We start from the raw sequence: 20,858 nt of genomic DNA on the forward strand, positions 1-20,858 counted from the left end.
TCCCAAGGGCTGGTATGGAACCCCCTGCTGGCTCTTCTCACCATCCATTTCTCCTCATTCTCTTTGTCACTACCAAGTCTTCTGTGTTCATCAGCAGTGTTTGCTGGGGTGGGCAGTATGGAGAGAAAGTGGGTGAGCTTAGAGGGAGTTCTCACAGTAGTGCACTGTGGATATACAGAACAGCCACCTTGGGACCTTCTGGTGTCCTTTCTTTCCCCTTTCCATGCTTGGAAGCAACAGGTCCTCAGGGCAGGCACTTAATAATACTCATCTGCAGCATTTATAAGATCTGGTCATTTGGTTCTGTTCCAATCATTATCCCTTTCTGAGGAGGTAAGTGTAATGGGACCCATTTTACAAAAGAGAAGAACGAGACACAAAGAAACAAGTGTGACCCTGGGATTCAGAGAGAGAAGCCACAGTGGAGTCAGTGTGTGTTTCCACTTCCCAAATTCTGTGATGTGGGAAATCAATGATCAAGAATTAAGCCCCCTCACCATCCAATGTGCCCATATCTCTGGCTGCTCTCCTCCTTTTTCAGGAGGGAAGGGACAATTGGAGATCCCAGACCCCAGGAGGCTGAGCTTCTTACTGGATTTCAGGGAGGTAGTTTCCTCCTTTAGCAAGAAAGTATGGAGCTCTATGCTGTCCACAGGGTCTTTGCTGGGCAAGTGAAGGAAAACTGATACATAATGTGTGAGTCTTTTCCTAAAAGAGCTTGCAGTCTGTGGAGGAGTTAAGGACATACTGTGAAAACTGAAATGCCATATATCATCAAATGTAAGATGCCACAGACTGTCAGACAATTTCAGAGATGTTAGAAAGAAAAAATTGTGCATCCTACAATCAATGGAATATGGTAGCGATACAAAAGATAAATAGAAATAAACGTTGATTATCCAGAGTTCTCCGATGCTGTCTGTGCTCATTCACCAGTTGTTTCTTGATGCTATGCCAATGCACGATGAAGTAGCTGAGGGATGGTGCAGATAGTCCTTGCTGTGAGTTCACAGTGAGGAAGGCTCCCTGGGGTGGGAGTGGGACCCCGTACTAAAGGAAGGATTCGTGGATGATGTGACACTGGATGAGGCTTTGAAGAACAGGAAAGATGTCGAATGAGTAGAGAGGAAGAAGGTGTGGTGGGGGATGTTCTGGGGGTAACAGATTCTGGGGATACGTTGCCAAAGTAGGTCATGGAGACACTGATTTATTCATAAGTGAATTAAAGTTATTAGCTCAGGCTGCTGTAGCAAAATGGCACATACTGGCTGGCTTCAGCAATAGATGTTTATCTCCCACAGTTTTGGAGGCTGGGAAGTCCAAGATCAAGGTGTTGGCTGATTTGGCTCCTGGTAACAGACCTCTTCATGGCTTGTAGATGGTTCCCTTCTCACTGTGTCCTCATGTGAGGACAGAGAGAGCAGCTCTGGTGTCTCTTGCTCTTATAAGGGCACTAATCCCATCATGGGTACTCCATGATCTCAGCTAAACCTCATTACTTCCCGAAGTCCCCATCTCCAAATGCCATCATGTGGGGAGTTAGGGCTTTAACATGAATTTTGAGAGTCTAAGTAAGGTAGCATTATCAGGTAGATGTGAGGAGCTATGGACATCTGCTTTAATCAAACCAAATGCCACTGGGATTCTTCTGGGTTTCATATCTTCGTTCTGTACAGCTGTCACAGAGTTCTGCTCTACAGAGGATGTGAGGCAAGGGAACACATGGCCTTGGCTCTCAGGAGGTTTAGCTACAAAGTTTAGGATGTACAAAATTTAAAGTTATGAAAGATTTTCAGAATAAGGCCAGGTAAGATGGAAGATGTGTGGAATACTGACAATCTGCTATAAATTGTGAACACATAGGAAATCATCGTGGGCTAGTTCAGTAGGACAGGGTTTCCTGGGGCAGATGGGATTTGTGTGGAACCTTGCAGGTGGTGGGGCTTATTGAATAGAGCTGGTGGAGTACAGAAAGGAATAGGGGCATATACACGAACGTGGAGGAACCATGTATTTGGGGTCATTAAGAGGGTGTAGCCAGATGAGCATCATCCAGCATTTACTTGGGTTAGTGCTCATCCTTGCTTTCTGTGCCACTTCTTGTCCTCTACCATTGTTTGACAATTCATTCTCATAGGGCTGTGGTCTCTATTTTATTGCCATTTATAGTTATTTGCAGGGGATATTGTTATTTGACTTATCTCTTACTTGCTTTTTAAAAATTTATTGTTATGTTTTTCATTTCTTTCTCTCCAATTACAATACCAGGTCCTTGAAAGCTGGAACCGTCTTTCTGTATTTCTCAAAGTATTGGGTTATGTTTTCTTAGTAAATACTCAATAATATTGACTTTGATACTTTAGGCAAATAGATAGGATACAATTTTTAAGTAAAAGAGAGAAGAAAAAATATATAGAATTCACATCTCTTTATGTGATTTGGGTTTATTTGACGAGTGACCTTCCCAATGCAGCTGATTTACCAGTCACAGTATGAAACCCTTCAGGACCCCAGTGGCACTTGAATGCCTGGATCATTGGAACATAGACTGGTGGTCAATGCTTGAGTGGGCCCACCATCTTTTTCATGGATAGAGAGCGGGACAGCTGTCTCTGGAATCATAAGATGCAAAGTGGATGTCATGATGAGAGACATAGGCAAACAATAGACATACTTCTGAAGAATGTGGCTGTTCTTGGGGAATGATCTAAGTGGAGTGCTGGTGGGTATTTAAGTTTTTAGTTGAGTAGAGAGATTGTATTCCAGTAGTGGCAACTGCATACTTTATTTGTGCTGGTTCTATGTTGTCTGTTAAAATGAGTTCATGTGACACATTTTATATATTACTTTAAGGGCCCGAGGTGTGTCAGGAGAACTGTATGCAACTACTGGAAGCTAAAAAGGAGAAAAATACTTAATGAAATTAATATTTACAGAGAAGATGTGATGGAGAGCTAGATAGAGAAACATTAGAGAATATTATAAATGACTGGCCCATGGAGTTTTTACTCTAGGGTCCTGGGTTACTGTGGAATCCTGTAGGTGGTTTGAGGTTTTCTCCTCACTTTCTGGAACTACATGCAGTTTTGTCTGTATGTGAATTTAAGCATTTTCTGGGAAGGGAATCCACAGCTTTTATCAGATTCTTAAGATCATCTGTGACCCAGAAATGTTAGGAGCTACTGCAAATTCAAACTCTTCAGATCTCCAGATGAGGAAACCAAGTCTTAAGGAGGGTTATTGACTTTCTCAAGGTCCATCAGAGCTGGGACAATCATGCAAGCTTTTGTGTCTGGCAGCACAGTGTTCTCTCCGCTATTCCTCTCTGACAGTTCAAGAAGTCACCTTTGACTGTGGATTATTTCCAAAATCCTACTGAGAAGGATGAGCCACTAAAAAGAGATTAGAGATTGATTTCCTGCCAGGGCCTCTAATCCACCAAGGCTACTCTTGTGTTGGAACCAACATGAGCCTGCCACGAGCTCACCACAGAAGAATAGGATTTTGTGCAATGAATCACAGAACCCTGGAAGGATGATCTGGACAGATCCTAGAAAGCAGGTGTGAAAATATTCTTCCACTCTTGGTGAATATAGTTTTAAGGAACCTTACTCCCAGGGATGGGGACATGAGACTAGGGAATAGAAACCTAGTATGACTTGCCTAATGTCATAGAAATGCCTTTGCCTTGCCTGTGAGAATCTTGTACATTAGAATGAGCACTACCTCAAATATAATAGAATCACACCATTATCGAGCCCTTCCCATCCATTGCTTTAGTTGCCCATAACTAAGGCAATCTCTCCCTCAGGTCCCCGACACATGGACATTGGCTTCCTACCCAGTAACTGGTGTGACCAAGGCACTAATGCTTTAGGTGAGCATGAGCTTTGTGTTGGAGGCAAGACATGTGGTGTTGGCAAAGCACATGCCCTGTGTAGAAGTCAGGGTCAAGCATCTGGGAAAAGAAGAGTGTGACACTGAGGATGGTGTGTGATGGACCAGGGAGGTGAGGGAGGAAGGAAGAGAGCCAAATTGTAGTCATGAATGGGAAAGAAGTCAAGGCTGTGGGGGAGACAGGAGGCAAAGAAACAAGACAGAACCCTGGGAGCATTTTGAGATCATCCCACTTAATTATGGCAAGTGAAGTCTGGTTTGAAAACAAACAGGTGACTGTTTGAAGGATGATAGACATCTGGCTACCCACCACTCATGGATGGCTCAAACTCTTACAGAGTTAGTGCTTATATTACACACTATATTGTCTTCTTGCACTCTTCATAGATGCCTCTGTGCAATTTCTTAAAAATCCTATAAACCAGATCTTTTCTTTCTTCCACAAGAGACCTGTCATGCGGAGCCATAGTCTTTTGGATCGTAAACAACCTTAGTTTCTCTAGTTTCTGCTCACTCTGCAGGTCATTCCTGGTATCACTTCCTCTATGAGGGACACTCCCTCTATGAATGCCTTATTTAAATATAACTCAAGTGTGAGTAAAGTGGAATCCATTCCTCCAGGTGCAGTCTGGTCAGTGCAGAACACAGTGGGATTTGTGAAGGGTACTTTAATAGCCACCTTGACTCCTTATGCTGTGCTTGTTACTTAAACCTAACTAGCTTGATCAATGCTACGTCAAATTTGAATCAACGTCCAAAGCATCTATGAAGATGATTTCAGGTGTGTCCTCTGTCATTCATTACTTTGGTTATTCTTTTGGAATTTATGTCTTGAGTGGAGTTGACTTTCAAAAAAAGAGGACAACATTCTATGACTTCATTTAAATGGATAGCGAAATTGAAGAGAGCAGGGTTTAGTTAAGAATGCTGGGCATTCTGATAGAGAAGTCCCTTTATGTCTGTGGTCTTGACCTTTTAAAATGAGCACCATATGCTCAGAGTAATTAGAACATATAAATACCCAGCCCAGCCCAGCGCATAGAACTCCATCTCAAGAATTTATCTAGACCCAGTCACCCACGCCACTGCTAACTTTGTCACTGTGGTTCTCCTTGGTTCTCTCATTTCCTGTTGGACTCTGCATCTCAACTTCACGAAGACATCATTGACCTTAATGACCAATTTTAGACAAGCTCTTCCTGTTCAAACTCAAAATCATCCCTCAGGCATGATTCTGGAATTTACCATGTCCCAAACCTCATCATAAAGAGTCAAGGTCATTCCTTCTTCAGCCCTACTGTTGATTGGAGAATGTGATCAATAGGTTGATATTGATCTGTCGATCAATATTTTATTCTGGCATCTTGGCTGATTTTCTTGAACCTATCCACAGAATGTCACACGCCCTTAGCTTACTGAAAAAGAAGAAGCACTAACTTGTTTGTGACCCTTAGTAGGTCACTAAGACATCAGTGTACCTGTTTGATATTTTGTAAAATGAGGGATCTTGGGCTAGAACAGCTATTCTGAAAATGTTTTCCCAAATGGGATGTAGCTAGGTGTCAGGTTAAAACCAAAACCAAACCAAAACAAAACAACAACAAACCGAGGAGAGGCAGAAACTTCAGTGATTAAATACGTTTTGTAAAAGTTTGATTAAAAAAGAAATGAACAAGTTTCTTTATAAAGCATTTCTCAGAGCCTCTCTCATGTTAATGTGCCTTATGAAGCTCCAAGAGTGATATGTCATATGCAGTTTCCCCCTAAACACCATTTGATTAGGGAACTCTTTCAGTTGAGACAAATATTCTGTGGGCAATCCTTTTGAAAAACAGTGAGCTAGCTGGTTTTGGCAGAATCTTTAGGGATCTCTGTGCTGACAAGTGCATTCTTCACTCAGAGAGCCCAGGGCTGGATGTGAAGGGCAGGTCACTGCCCAGCCATCAGCCAGGCTCCAGTGCCCACCAGGAGAGCTTGTCCTTCTGCTGCAATTATTACCATGAGGAGGGCACCTCCTGACCATGCCTGACATTGAAGAATGGAGCAATTCCCTGCACATGTCTCTCCCACCATCCCCTCTGCTCCTCTGCTGTCCCCTCCCCAGCATTCAGGGCATCTGCCTTTTGAAGCTCATTAACCTCTTTAATGATGCAATATCTTTTTTCCATATAAACCTAGGTCCTGAAAATTTGCCACTCAGAGCTTCTCAGGAGGAGAGCTTTCACTCATGGCTCTTGTATCTCTGGCTTGTGGACATGCTCAGGAGGGTGCCAGGGGGCAGTTTTATGGATTTCTTGAATTACCAGAATGACTTTACTGATGCACCAGTGTGACATTTTGGTGCCCTGCAGATTGATTCGGTGTGAATCCATTTGACAAAAGGCAGATTTCATATTTTTTAAATTCTTTTTTGGGGGGAGTCACACATCTGAGTCCATCCAACATAAGAAATAGTTATTAGGATAAGCCTTTTGACTTGATTCAGAAGAACCGGGTGATATAGGCAGTGGGAGAGAGGATTTGGGCTCATTTTTGAAATCCATGCCCCCCTCTCCCCTCTGCTTTGAGTTTGGGTTTAGGGCTAGACAGGTTGGGTTGACAGATCAGTCCTGCTGCTTGCTAACAAGTTGGGTGATCCTGGACCAGACACTCAGTCTGTGATCATTTCTGTCAATGAGGTATGATCTGAATGAAATACTTTAGTCTCTGTTAGTTGTGTTTCAACCATCTGTAGTCCACAATACACTTATACTCCTGCTAGGACACATGGAGCATGGCCTTATCTGGAGCCTCCTGCCTTGCTGACACCAGTTCTCTAGACACATCTCCACTGCCCACCAGCCATCCGTGGGTACGTGCATGCATATATGCACCCAGGTATGCGTGAGCCTGCATGCTCTTTGTCTCCTGCCGGGCTCCACCATGGTTGATGGAGTTGTTATTAGTCTGAGATTTAAATAACACACTGCTAATAATAATAGCTAATGTCTAGTCAACATTTACTTTTTGCTCCTTTACTGTAGGCTTCATCTGTACCACCTCATCTAATCTGCCCTCTAGCCCAGAGGGAAATATTGAGCAGATGATGGAACTGAGGTCTGGAGAGGTAAAACAGCTGGGCCGAGGCTGTACCACTGGGATTGATTGATTGATTGATTGATTGATTGATTTTTTACCACTGGGATTTAAACCCTGACTCCAGAGTCCAGCCTCTCTACTCTGTTATAAAGTAAGGGAAGCCATTTATAAATCATAACATGCTCTGCAGATCAGGAACCTATCCTGTGGCTGCTAACCCTCCCACAATTCAAAGTGTGCCAAAGGGCGATGAGGACAATCAAAGTGGCAAGTGCTCCAGCCACATCGCCTATGTCTGCTATTGAAACCTGTTTCTCACCACTCCGTTCCTGGTTGGAGATTGGTCTGCTGCACATGTCTCTGAAGTCCCAAGCTTGCGGAGTAGGGAAACCTTCATGTCACTCTCCACTTTATCAAGAAAGTACTGGGAAGTTCCAGCTCTCGTCCTGTCTCATCTGTTACTCACTTAGAGTCCTGTCTAAATTTGGTCTCTCAGCCAAGGGAGGATAGTCTGGGGACAGACTACTGAGGTAGAAGACGCTGTTAGCATCAGGGACACCACAAAGCACAGGGACTGGACAGGGCATACTCCTGAGCTTCAGCTAGATTAAGGAGATGACCTAATAAATCAGACCTCAGATCATTCCCTTGACTAACCAGCATTTTCCTTAGGTCAAAAAAGCAAGCAGTAGCTGAGGAGAGATCTCAGGACCCAAATCCTGAGACTATAAAAGTCAAAGGGCTAAAATAGATGTTTTTAAAGATCTTGCTGTTTAAAAACTTGCGTCAATGAGCCACTGCATATGACAGCCCAGTCTTTCTGACTGCCTCTGTTCTGTCTGTTCCCCTGATTTGATCATTATCATATCTTTGGGAAACTATGGATCTGGGCTCCCATCCATGTTTTCTATGTGAGAAAATATAGACTTGGGCTAAGGGGCATTTCTTCCGTTGTCTGCTGATGAAAGGCACCTATGGGTCCCTGAGATGCCTGCCAGGGACCATCATAGACGCTGTATTTGTGTGATGTCAGTTCAGGGTCTAAACTCAAACTCTGTAACCAGTTTCTCAAGGTAACAACCACCATCAAAAATCTAAACTAAGGCCTTTCTAAACTGGAGAACATCATCTTTCTTCCATTTCGTTTAGAATTGGTGAATTAGGTCTTTCGGGGCCCTTTTGTGATGTGGAATGGGGTCGATATTTATTTTAACTATCAAATAGGACCCATGTTGGGACTAGGCATAGAGGTAGTGCTGTTCATAGGGCAATAGAAAGGTGGCAGCCCTTCGATCTTATCTGTGGTGGTCCACGAGCAGTGATCACTGCCTTCCACTGTTTTATCTCAGGAGGTGTGTTTTCAATCAGCAGACTGTTTACGGCTCTGCAGCTGCCCCCAAGAAATGCCGGGTCTGCTAAGCTTTACCGCGTGGGGGGAATACTTGCAACATGTAGAACATAATCCCTCACTAAAACCTTAAATTATCCAAACTGAAAGAACTTTCAGGGTTTAACTAGCTTTTCTCAGTGAGGTGGTTTGTTTTCATTTGCTTCATTTCTCCGCTTTTGGCCTTTGAGCTGACTCTTGTCAGTTTCATTCCTATTTAAAGTCAGTTTCACCTTTCAGTTCCCTTCTTCTACCTCAGCCTGGTAGAGTTTCATTTCCCCATACAGGGTGCACCCCAGGGTGGTGGGCTGGGGGTGGGGGTGCTTCATAGTTAAGTCTAAAAATAAGAAGATTTCCCTGAAATTATGTCCAAAATATTGGACAATAAGGGGAAGGCAATTTAAGAACACATCACTCATTCAGTTTCTTCGAACTTCATATTTCTCCTCTCTTACCTAATGGGATTGAAGTAGATCGTAGTTCTCATACTTCTTAACTCTGGCTGCATGTTGGAATCACTGGGAATTTTTATAAAAACAAACAAACAAACAAACAAATGCTGATGTCTCTCCTAGATCCCATACCATATAACTAGAACATCTAGAAATGAGTTCCAGGCAGTAATGTTTCAAGTTCCCCAGGTAGGTGATGTTGATGTGCAGCCAGATTGGGAACCCCAGGCCTGGATGCTTGCTGAGGACCTTGGCACCTTCTTGGCTGAACGCTTGTCAGGATTACTGTGCTGGCGGCAGCTTTGTTATAGCAGCAGCAGCAGAACAGGTGTCATGTGTCTCCCGTCAGTCCCCTTCTCCTGGCTTGGTAAATACTGTTTCTGAAATAGTGTTTGTTTTAAAGGTAATCATCCAGAATGTTTCACCTTAAACGTCTTACTACTTCCTTGTTGTGATAGAGGGAGGGGGCCTCTCCCTCCCTCATCGGGTCTCACACAGCTCTCCCAGGATGGGAGGGAAGGAAGCCTGTCTGAGTGGGGGCTCTGCAGAGCGCTGACTCGGTGTCTGTGCTCCAGGCGGCTCAGCCTAGCCTCTAAATGATCACCCAGGGCCTGACCAGAAGCCTGCCTCTCCTTGCTAACCCAAGCTAGCAACACAGTAATGGCCTACAAAGCTAAATTCTAAATCTTAGTCAACTGACCTCATTTCTACCATCGAAGGATGGAGGGAGGCTCTGACTGGCTGAACCCCAGTGGGTTTCATTAACTTTAAATGCCTAAATACTTATTCTGGGCCATTCTGGTTTACATACCTCCTCTTTCCCTCCCCTTCTTCCTCCTCTTCAGCCCCTTGCTAGCCCAAATGTGAGAAAAGTACAAAATCTAATCCAAATTATAAGTGTGGTGTGGAATAACAATATATTTTTTAGGTATCAGTCAGGAAACAGACTTCTTTTGTTCTGTTAGGTTTTCTTTTTCCAAAGATGAGTGAGGAAACAGGGAGAAGCCTTTAGAAGATCTTCTAATACAAAGTGCGTTTAAATGACATCGTAAGCTGATTTCCGTGTTACCATTCTCAGTTCGACAAATAAAGGACAGACAGAAAGAAGCAGAAAGTCTCAAATAAGGCTTAAATTATGTTTATGATATCAGTTTCAATCCTTTGCAAATGGCTGATGAATTTGATATGGTATCTATCATATGTGAGGTCTTTGATGTTGAAGCTAATTATGAAAATGGCCACAACATTTGTGAGTATCTGCAGTGTGCCAGGAACCGATTTAGAAACTTCACACGGAATCATCCCCAATCTTCACCTCCCAGTAGGCAACGTCATTTTAATTCTACCGATAAATAAAACAAAGCAAAAACCAAGGCTTAGCAAGTTTACAAAACTTGCCCCAGGTTGCACAAGCTAGCAAATAAGAGCCAGGAGTCAGTCCAAGTCGGTCATGGTGCTGGTGCTGGTGTTCCTCCGACACCCGCTGATTCAGAAGAACTGACTATGTGGTCCCTCATCAAGAGGATGCACTCTTTGAGTGAGGGCGGCGATGGGGCACAGTGCTCTCATTGGGTCTATGCTAAGCTCTGCTCATGTATTTCTTTCTTTTTTTTTTTTTTATGACCATGTATTTCTTAAGACAACCCACCATATTTTGTTAGAGATTCATTTCATATGCATATTGACTTTGAATAGAGCTTTCATGATCATTACTGTATATAAGCTTCATGGCAAAGCTATGAGGTGGGCAGTGCCATTGCTTTACCCTTTTATTCCCTGGAGGAGGAAGACCAAAGCAAGGAGAAGTGCATTGCCTTGTTTATATTTACAAGTTTTTTCAGTGGCAGAGCCGGGGCTGGGACACAGGCCTTCTGACTCCTGGTAGAGTGCTCTTTCCATCACTTGTGACTGATGGAAGGTCTCTGTGCACAGCATGGCCTCATTGTTATGCCCTGCCTGACCCAGGTCAAAGGCACAGAGGCAGCTATATTAGAACCATTAGGTAACAAACTGGACTAGCTAGCCAGACTGGTCTTTCCAGCTTCATCTCTCACCCTAGCCAATTCACAATTCCACTAAGCTTCTGAAAACTTTTTTTTTTTTGTCTTGTTTTTCCTGCTTCAAGATCTGCTAAGTTCTTTTCTCACTCCCGACATACTCTTTTGTCCTGTCACCCTCGTACAAACCCTTTCAGTTCCAGACCCCCACACCTTGGATCTCTTCCTTAATTACAGCCAGTTCTTGATATCTCAGGTCCTGAGCTCCTAAGATATTATCCAGGCAGTGCAACTCATTTAGCACTGAGAACACAGAGGTCTGAGTTTCATTCAGATCCTGAAGTGTATGGAAAGCTAGAAATATTTGTCTATTCTTTTCTACGGGCTGAGTATGGAGACAGACATGGGGGTAGGAGTTCCTAGTGTGGTTTTATGTACCCTCTGGGCCCTAAGAGATACAAACCATTTGCTTTTCTCTGGTGAACCATATAGTATTATCTCAATGTCTACCTGGGTATTTTGGGGGGGAGGGGCAGGGAAGGAATGAAGTAATTATTTAAAAAACCTGAATGGGTCAGGCGTTTCACATTGAGTCTGAGAGTATGGGAGTGTGCCCAGAGAAGGAAAGCATATGCAAGCCCATTTCTGAGGTGGCTGAGCCAAGGCCTTCAGAGCATATTAAATAGTTCTGTTACCATCAACAATTGGCATGGGCAGAAGCAGGAACCAGTATGGCTAAAGAGTAGATCCAGGTGTCTGAATTTTAGACAGGTCTTGCATTGAACTCAACTATTGCTTTTAACTCTTAAGCCTCATCATTCCTTGTTAAGAGTAATTCACTCATCCTCTGAATAATTGTTGAGTAATTATTTGGAACAAGGCACAGTGTTAAGTGATAAACAGAAATCAGGAAGATATGGTGCCTGTCACCAAAAATATATCAAGTTAGCCAGGCACAAATGATAACATGTATATTATAAGTGCATATGGGCAAGACAAAGGGAGAAGGGAGAAATTATTCTAGACTCGCAAGAAGCCTCATTTACAGAAATACTCACTGATGAATTTAACTGGGCTGAAAACCTGTCTTAAATAGGCAGAGGTAGGGAGGGAAGCATCCCAGTCCAAAAGTAGGGAAGTGTTCCAGGTGTTGAGGGAACAGTGAGTAACTGCATGTGTTGGAATAAATAGTTGGGATTATGAAACAGTGAGTCGCAGAGGACATCGAATGCCACGTCACCGAAGTCAAACTGATGGACAGGAGGGACAATATAACGTGGCATAGCGCCCAAATTGGTATTTCAGTCTCTTCCCATCTAAAATGAGGCCAGGTAAATGGATTGCTCCCTCTACACTCCCTGCTTGTGGTGAGGAACAGGGAAGCAATTAGCATCAAGGCATCTGCATCCCTTAGGTGGAAGCAAACATCACCAGCAAATATAGCGTGGTGCTGGGTTACTTGAGGCTGATAGTTATCATATTGACTCTCTGAACTCTCACTGTGAACAATTTGCAAACCCAAGAGGGATGGTAAGTGACAATGGTCATTTAGAGCTGTGAAATCCTTTCTCTCATTTTCTTCCCATGTATGCTGAAAGCCAGAAATTAAATAATCTTTGGAGAGATGCTCCTAAGCTTCTGATAACATTAATTACTATCTGCCCTCTTAGCCACATTTGTCATGATTGATCCTTTCTTCTGTGAACCTCTTTTCCCTTGGCTTCTGGGGTAGCACTATTTTCCTCTGAGTTCTGCTGGCTGCTTTTCTGAATCTCTTGCTGGTCCTCCGCATCTCCCTGGCCTCTAAACATTGGAGTGCCTTGGGACTCAGTACTCCGTTCTAGTCTTCTCTTATAAGCTCATAGGACACCGATTATTATCTATACACATAAAACATTCAAATGTCTCTCTCTAGCCTGGACTTACCAGCGGAATCTCCAAACCCATATATCCATTCTGTTTTCCACAGTAGGTGTTCCTTTATCCCAAGCCCGCAATGGTTCCCCATTTAATTCTGTGCAGAAATCAACTCTTTGCAATGGCTTCCAGAGTTGTAAGTGAGCTGGCCTCATCTTACCTGCCTGGCCTCATCTTACTGTGCTCTACCTTCCAAAAGACTCTAAGCACCAATCAACTTCAAGTGCTTGGTTTTTGCTATTTCCTCCCCCAGACATCTGCAGTGCTTGCTCTTGACCTCTCTGCTTAAATATCAGTTATCCATGATGCCTTTCTTAACCACTCTATATAAAATAACAGACCCCACCCCTTCTGACCTTCCCTGTTCCTCCTAACCTATATTATTTTTATACCTCACATTTGTCTCTACCCTATGTGCTGTGCATTTTACTAGCTTATTTATTTATTAACTGCCATTCTCTGCCAGAATAAAAAAACTCCTTGAGGGCAGAGACTTTGCTCACTGATGTGTCCTTGGGCCTAGGACAGTATTTGGTACAGAGGTACACGTTTATTCAATAAATATTTGTAAAATGATTCATGAAATTATCTCTTTTAGATATAGAACTAAGAAGAGACAGTCTGGGTTAGGATCTGGCCCAGGATGAACTTGGTCAAAGGTTGCTGCCAAGGATGGTCCTTAAGGTAGAAGTCTTAGGTTGAGACCAGGTTTTGCTGTAAACCATGCTCTGTTTAGGTAATCTGGGAATACATCTACCAAACCACAGTTTCCTCTTATGTTGAATGGGTGCTAATATCTTGCTAACAAGATAAGAGTAAAGATCAATTGAGGGCATGGATGTACTTCTGCCAGTTAGGCGGTTGATCCTTCTCTCGCCCTGAAAAAGGAACCAGACTTGGCTCTCATTCTTTTCTTGGAGAAGGATATGTGTCCAGTCAATCCTGTTTGTCTTTCTTTGGCACAAGAGAGCAATGTAGGGTTTTTTGTTGTTATTGTTGTTGTTTCTAGCTTTAAGCATGCATTTTGTGGGTGGATGTGAAGACATTTAGCTTTATTTTGAGGATAGTTTCTTATTTTATCCTCTCTTGTTTATGTAGGGTTTTTTTTGTTTTGTTGTAATGTGATAAATGGCCAGCAACTTCCCTGAACCCTGTGGAAATGGTATCCAGGCTACAGAATAATTATTTAGTGAATGGTGGATCCAGTTTATGTTGGCACAGATCAAATTAATCATGATTAGTCATGCCTTCTCTGACAGTAACCTCATCCCCTTGTAGAAAAGCTCCTCTTTATTAAGAAGTAATAGCTGTGAGGGATGTCTAAGCCCCACTCTGGTTACACTATCCTGTGGCTTTCCCCATATCTTGGCAAGAGAGATTAAATCCAGATTTGACTCCATCCAGATTAAAACAAACAAACAAACAAACAAACAAACAAACAAAACCTCCCATGAGGCATCTCTCTCCCTGCTCCTATTGCCCACCATAGAAATTCAAATTCCAGTATTAAAAAGAAAAGAAAAGAAAAAGAAAAGAGGCTTTGCAGTTTGCTTCCCCACTCCCTCAAAGAGAACACAATTAATAATTATAGTAGTAATTAAAGCAAACCTTAGGGAAGTGGTGTTTTATTAGAGTGGCACTAAATCCACAGGCTTTCTATCCTGGTTCCCTTGTCAACACTTGCATCTTGGGGACAGCAGTCACTAAACCTCTATGCTCCTTTCCATCTGAAAGGTACTTCCCCGCTCTGGGGTGTGTGAGTGTGGATTGGCTTTGAAGAATAAGGCAAGTTCATTGCCTGGGAGCTTTGATAAAGAAGCCTCCTCTTCAGCTTCAGTCCAAATGGAAATAGAGAGCATTTTCATTTGGAAAGTAGAGAAGGAAAATGTGAGCAGGCAGTGGACAGGGAGTCAAGGGATGTGGCTTCAGTTCTGCTTGCAGGACCTTCGGAAAGCTCTTAACCTCCTGGAGCCTCTGTAAAATGGAATGGTAATAGAGAATATTATTTAGCCTTAAGAATGAAGGATGTTCTGACATATGCTACAACATGGATGAACCTTATGAACATTATATTCAGTGAAATAAGCCAGTCATAGACAGATGCTATGGGATTCCACTCCGATGAGGCACGTAGAGTGCCTCAGGTTCACAGAAACAGACAATAGAATGGCAGTTGCCAGGTAGTAGGGGGCAGGAGGAAATGAAGAACCAGTGTTCCGTGGGTACAGGGTTTCAATTTTACAAGATGCAGAGTTCTGTGGATGGATGGTGGTCATGGTGGCACACCAGTGTGAATGTACTTGATGCCACCCTTAAAAATGGTTAAGAAGGTAAATTTTGTGGTATGTATATTTTGCCAAGCGTTTTTTAAAAGATTAAAAGTGGAATAATAATAATCTCTAAAAATTTTGTCTTTGAGTTTGTAATCTATTATGGTTTCTCAGAGTGTGAGGAGTCCATAAAATGAAGAAAGCATTGAAGGCCAACCTATAGGATCCCAACAGATTTGGAATTGAGCCCCACATTTCCATCAGGAGGTGTATTTGAAGGCCTGTCTCTGAGAGGGAGTTGCATACATTTCCACAGAACAGATTTAGAAGCAATAAGTAGGAGTGACAGGGAGGCAGAAACTTGTATCAGGGTAGGAAAATTTTTCTTTAAAAAAAATAAATAAAAAGGCTGTCCAAGAGAATTGAGCTTCCCCAGGAAGTAGTCAGCTCCCTCTCACGGGGGTGTCTGAGCAAATGCTGTGGTCATGTGCAGAGTCCTTCCTACTCTTGTGGAATGCTGGATGACATAACTCTAAATTGCGTTCCTTTCCAACACTCTGTAGTCCTCTTCTTCTTCCCCTTGTCATTGGCATGAGTGTTTCCTTTCATTCCTCTAAACAACAGCATCTATTACTACAAAAGAGAAAAACAACTCTGGAGTTATTAAGAACTCTGCAGGTTACGTGGGAGTAAATTGAATTATCTAGAGACAGATCAAATCCGCTTGTAAGAAACTGTTTTGTTCTCGGAGGAGTCACCAACTGTGACTTGGACCTCGAACTTAAGGGTTTCCAATTCAGTAAAGGGAAGGAAATCAGCAAAGTCAACTCACCAAATGGGATTTAAGCTTAGGAACGCTTTACCTCCTTAAAATGGCCATATTAACTGCCTGTAAGAAAAAGATTAAATCAGTTACTAAATTGCGGTAAGTGTTATACACGCTTATAACGTTAATCTTTGTGATTAGTGCCAATGGAGGCCACCATATCAGCCGCAGCATCATAATTCTGAGCTAGAGGTGTGCTGTTTGAGACAGTGTGAAAATTTTGTTATTCTTCTGTCTTTAAAAATTTGGCAGCATCACTTATTACAGTGTTGATAACAGGTGCTTTTTATATTATTCTTTGGGAGACAATGAAAAAACTTCCTTGTATAAAGTCTGAAATAAGCCTTTAATATACTCATTTCTTGGGCTGGCCAGTCTTCCTTCCCAAAGTTAATGAGCTGATAATTAAAGTCAGAGTCAGTTCATTCTGAAATAGGCTCAGTGCCCTGAAAACTTTTGGTGAGATGAAATTGAAATTTCATAGCATACTCTGACTACCTTTATCATATTACTTATCCTAATGTTTTGGAATATTTTGATGTTTATCTTTCCCATAACAGACTCTGAGCTACTTGAGATCAGGATTTGTGTCTCCTTCACCTTGGTATCTCTATATAGAAGTACAGTAGGTATTCAGTAAATGAACCTTGGAATGAATAGTGAAAATCTATAATCATCCCCTATGGAGAGAAACCATCCCTGTTGTTTGTAACCGGGTCGGTGGTCGTATTTCAGATGTGATTTCAGGAGCTCTAATGCACTGGGGGCCAGTGTTGGGAGCCAAGAGGGTACTGAACCTAACCAGACAAACTTTACTCTTTGTCTGTTTTACATATTAGGATCCCATGTCAAGTTTTCTCTTAAGAATATTCTGAAAAATACACATGGACAAGTACCTAAACATTGGGAGATGCTTTCATAGTATACGTGTATGTGTGCACCTGTGTGGCGTGGCGTATGTTGCAGAGCTCGGGATAAGGTATAATGTTTTCAAGTTTCTTTACTCAGTTTAACTCTCCATTAAATTGCTTTTCTCATTTGAAGGAATTGGGCTGGTCATAATACAAATTGTTCCATTAGGGATCTGTCGAGACTAGCTAAGGATTTTGTTCATATTTACCGAGGTTTTTGGTGATTACCAAGTGTTTTGTCCTTTTCCTTCTAAGGAGATTTGAACTTCCCATTAGTGGATTTATACTGATCACTGCTTAACTACATCAGGCCGTGAATTCCACAAGAAACCTATAGTTTCTGGATTGTTCCAAACCCCACCAAGTATATAGTGAAATGTATTTCACCAAGGACTGTAATGTTGACAGTTGCTTCTGGTTCAAGAAAATCTCCATGTCTGTCATTCTTCAGACTCACAGGGGTGATGCAGTGGTAAGCTAGTAGATTCTTTCATGTCTGCAAAGGGCTGTCTGAAGAGAGATGGGCACTGTGAACTGTGAGGTATAATATACCTGCTGCTGACTTTCTTTAAGGGGCAGAAGAATGAGGTGCATGAGGAGTGCAGAAAAGGAAAAGAAACAAGCCAGAGGGTCAGCTGAATGGTCAGAACTGTGCCAGGGAGCCTGAAGGTGCTGGGCTTCGGATTTGGTGAGGTGGCTGGTCCAGAAGGGAATTCTTACCTATGAAGAGTTCAGGGGCCACACAGGTGGACACTTCCCGTGGGAACATGGATAGGTCCCTTCTACTTAACACATTTTCGTGTGCACGCGCGTGTGTATGCATATGTGTGTGTGTGTGTGTGTGTGAGCGGGGGGGGGGGGGTCTTTACAATTTTTATTTATCTTTCCATGGTAGCTCAACCTCTAGATACTTTTCACTTAGCCTGGAACTGATCTGTACTATTTGGTACTGTTTCTAAAAACCACAAGTCCCTTGGGCACAAAAAAAAGAAAGAAGTCCTGATACGCTCTTCCAACCATATAAGAAGGTCTTTTTAAAGTTTTCTTTTTATCTCTGCGCTTAGTGGGTGGATATTTCTTAGACATGTGTTAATTGGAAGAGACTCACCTAGATGGCTTTGGCTCAAGTCAAGTTATTCTGGAGATTCTAATTTTCTAAGTGCTTCCTCCTTTCCTTCCACCTGCATGGAAGTCAGTGTCTGGAAGTAGGTGTGGGGATAAAAGTGAAAATAGTGAATACAAGATGAAAATGCTTATTCTTCCCCATGACTATTCCTATGAAGAAATCTAGTACAAACAACCCCCAAAAAATCACACATGAAACCCAATTTGCTCCCCACTATTATGTCACAGAAGTTCAGATAGGGCCATTTTTCTGTTGTCATGTAATGGAAAAGGCTGGGGGCTCACTGGCAGCCTTTCAGACACTCATATCTGTACACAGCGGCCGTGAGGATGCTCTTTCAGCACTGGGACCTGATACCACCTACATGCCTGTACACTTTCTAGGCAGCATAAGTGAAGGCACACCAGCCTCTGTGGGCTCTGGATGGATGTTTAATTGCAGAAATTCCAGAATCTTCACTCTCAACCCCACCATCAGAAGGAAAACCTTGAGTATTCCTCACTGCTCATGGGGGTCCTGAATTTTTTTCAAAAGAAAAAGGAAAATGCTCTCCCTGCTTCTTCTTTCCGCTGCCCACAGCTCAGTGAAGAAATAAGACACAAAAAATGTAAATTCTAGGGGAGAGAGACCACTGCTTTGTATTCATACTGAGCTTTCGGTGACTGGTAACCAGTGTGTCCATGAGAAAAGTTTCGATAGAAGTAACTGAGGAAGACGAGAGTAGGAGGGCCTGGTGTCCAGCGTGTTTAGATGATAGACAGCACAGAACCGGAAGTCAAGACTGCTGGGTGAAGGCCAGGAGCCTGGAAATACAACATCTCCTTGGTTTGCCTGAGCCTGGCCGTGAGATGGTGAAGTAACATCCTCCCTTGGCTCTCGATCAGCTTGGTATCCAGCGTGTTCTGAGTTTACCTGTTTTGTTTAATTTGTTTTCATTTACCTATTTTTCATCTGGTACTTGCCTTTGGTTTATCCTTGCCTTTGGTTTATCCTTGTATTCTAGAATTTGGTATTTTTTGTAGCATCCTTGGGATTGCCAGTGGGTTCATCGTTTTTGTCTTTTGTGCTTGGATGATACGTGCAAAGTATTTTAGCTTTTGTTTTTTAGTGCTTGCGAGAACAAAACACTGCCCAGGCTCAATTGTTCATGAACAGCTCACAAAATACTTTGAGTCATTCCCTCAAAAGTTTCGGTGATAACTTACAGATGATAACTATATAGATGTCAGGGCACTCAGTAAACCACATCTTGTCAGAAAGTAAAGGAGACATCATAGAATAGGCTATAGAACAGGCAGTCACATGTTTCACCTAACAGGAGAGTGGTGACGGAAAAAAATGGATTGGAGTTCTCGGCACTCAGGGAGGGTGTGAGGACCTAAGTGTGCCTCCAGACTCTCAGTTGTCACTTGAATGCAATGCAGAGAACTGCATGGTGCTTTGGACAGCTGAGTCGCTGGTGGCTCCCAGCGAGCATCCCAGTGACCTGCTACACACTGGGTGCCCGTCCTGGACCCCTTCCTATAATAACACTCACCTGCAGACTGCTCCAGGGTCACTGACTGCGTCAGAATTGGCTGGCAGCTTTTTAAAAATACAGATTCTCAAGATCCACTTGAGCCCACCTCTGAGGGTGAGTCTGGGAGCAGACTCAGACATGCGCGTGAGCTCACACCCTCATGCACACATGATTAAGCTCCCCAGGTGCCCCAGCTGAGCGATTGGCATGGGAAGCCCAGAGGAAACAGAGCTGAGCCTTGGCAAGTGAACCAAACCATAGACCAGCCGTCTCCTTTACTGCTGTAACTCCTTTACTGCTCTGCAAAGGGAGATTTTTCATGTGGAGCGCCCCCACCCCCACCCCCCGCAGACAGAGGATTGGGATTGTCACAGAACCAGGCTCAGGAATGGCACATGGAGCCCCCCATAGTGCAGAGGGTGCAGGGGATGCCATCCATCTCAGGCCTCCCCTGGGGCCCTCCCAGTGGGACCTCATAGGGCTAGGGAAAGTTAGCAGAAGGCGGAGCCAGGGTTGTGCCCTGTGTTTTCATCAGCATGTGACCCTTTCCAGTCTTATCAAAATCTGCGTGGGTATTTCCTGCTGACAGGCCCCTGGAGGTGCAGCGGGAACAGAGGCCGGCTGGGAAGGGAATGGAGGAGAAACTCTGTATTGTGGATTCAATATCAGCTCTGTGATTTCCCCCCCAAGGGATAAATATTGTGCTTTGCAGCTTATATGATGGAACAGACTTCCTATGTGTACGATTCCAGAAAGAGAGTTAATAAAACCTCTTGATACCTTGCCTCCCCGGCAGCCTTTATTTGTCTAGCAGTGAGGCTGTGTGCTGTTCATACAGTACTGGTGTTAGGTTGACATTTGTTTTGACCTTTAAACTTTATGCTTCCTCCTTTGCCATCCTCTCCCCCGCCTGCCTCCCCACCTCCTGTTGTTCCTCAGTGAGTGAGTTTGATCTTCAGCGACCTGGGCTTTTCCAGAGGTTGACTCTCCCAGGCCTGGATTGGGTGGGGTGCAGGCTTTTCCTCTTTTCTCTGTGCAAGGGTCATGGAGTGGCTGTAAAATTATTGTCTGGCGGCAGCACGAGAGGCATTTCACATGTGGGGAGTATGTAGAGTTTTGTTTTTTCTTTAAATAAGAAAAGGAAAAGAAAACACCTCCGAGATCCACATCTGCCCGGGGAGCGCAGGGTTGGGCCTCCTGCCTTGGCTGGAGAAGGCGGGCTCCTCCTCTGGAGTCCTGCCCTGGGCCCAGCAGGGATGGCGAGCCCATCCCTGGGAATGCTGGTGCTTGTCGGGGAAAGTGAACACTCTTGGCTCTGAGGCTCCTTCAGGTCCTGGGGATATTTTCATAAGAGAGTAACCCCAGGTCTAAAGGAAACTTCCACTCTTGGGCAGCCTGATATTTCTGTTCTTGGTCATCCTCCTCAGCTGTTGAGTGCTGTGCTCGAGCTTTCAGGTTTTGCCCTCAGCCTGACCGGC

The 20,858-nt window shown here is 43.5% G+C and overlaps 1 protein-coding gene and 1 long non-coding RNA gene across 7 annotated transcripts in view; one reads left to right on the top strand and one right to left on the bottom strand.

Annotated features, from left to right (window-relative positions):
* SETBP1 (SET binding protein 1) overlaps positions 1-20,858 on the top strand; it is a 359,759-nt gene that overhangs the window by 63,488 nt on the left and 275,413 nt on the right. The gene's annotated exons all lie outside the window — the stretch shown is intronic.
* Positions 14,338-18,038, bottom strand: LOC144315696 (uncharacterized). Its single transcript, XR_013381496.1, has 4 exons — positions 17,844-18,038; positions 15,831-15,887; positions 15,530-15,631; positions 14,338-14,702 (listed from the first exon to the last, which is right to left on the bottom strand). It is a non-coding gene; the product is annotated as an uncharacterized LOC144315696 (long non-coding RNA).

The sequence above is a fragment of the Canis aureus genome, chromosome 6 (assembly GCF_053574225.1).
Source record: "Canis aureus isolate CA01 chromosome 6, VMU_Caureus_v.1.0, whole genome shotgun sequence".
Taxonomy (NCBI): Eukaryota; Metazoa; Chordata; class Mammalia; order Carnivora; family Canidae; genus Canis; species Canis aureus.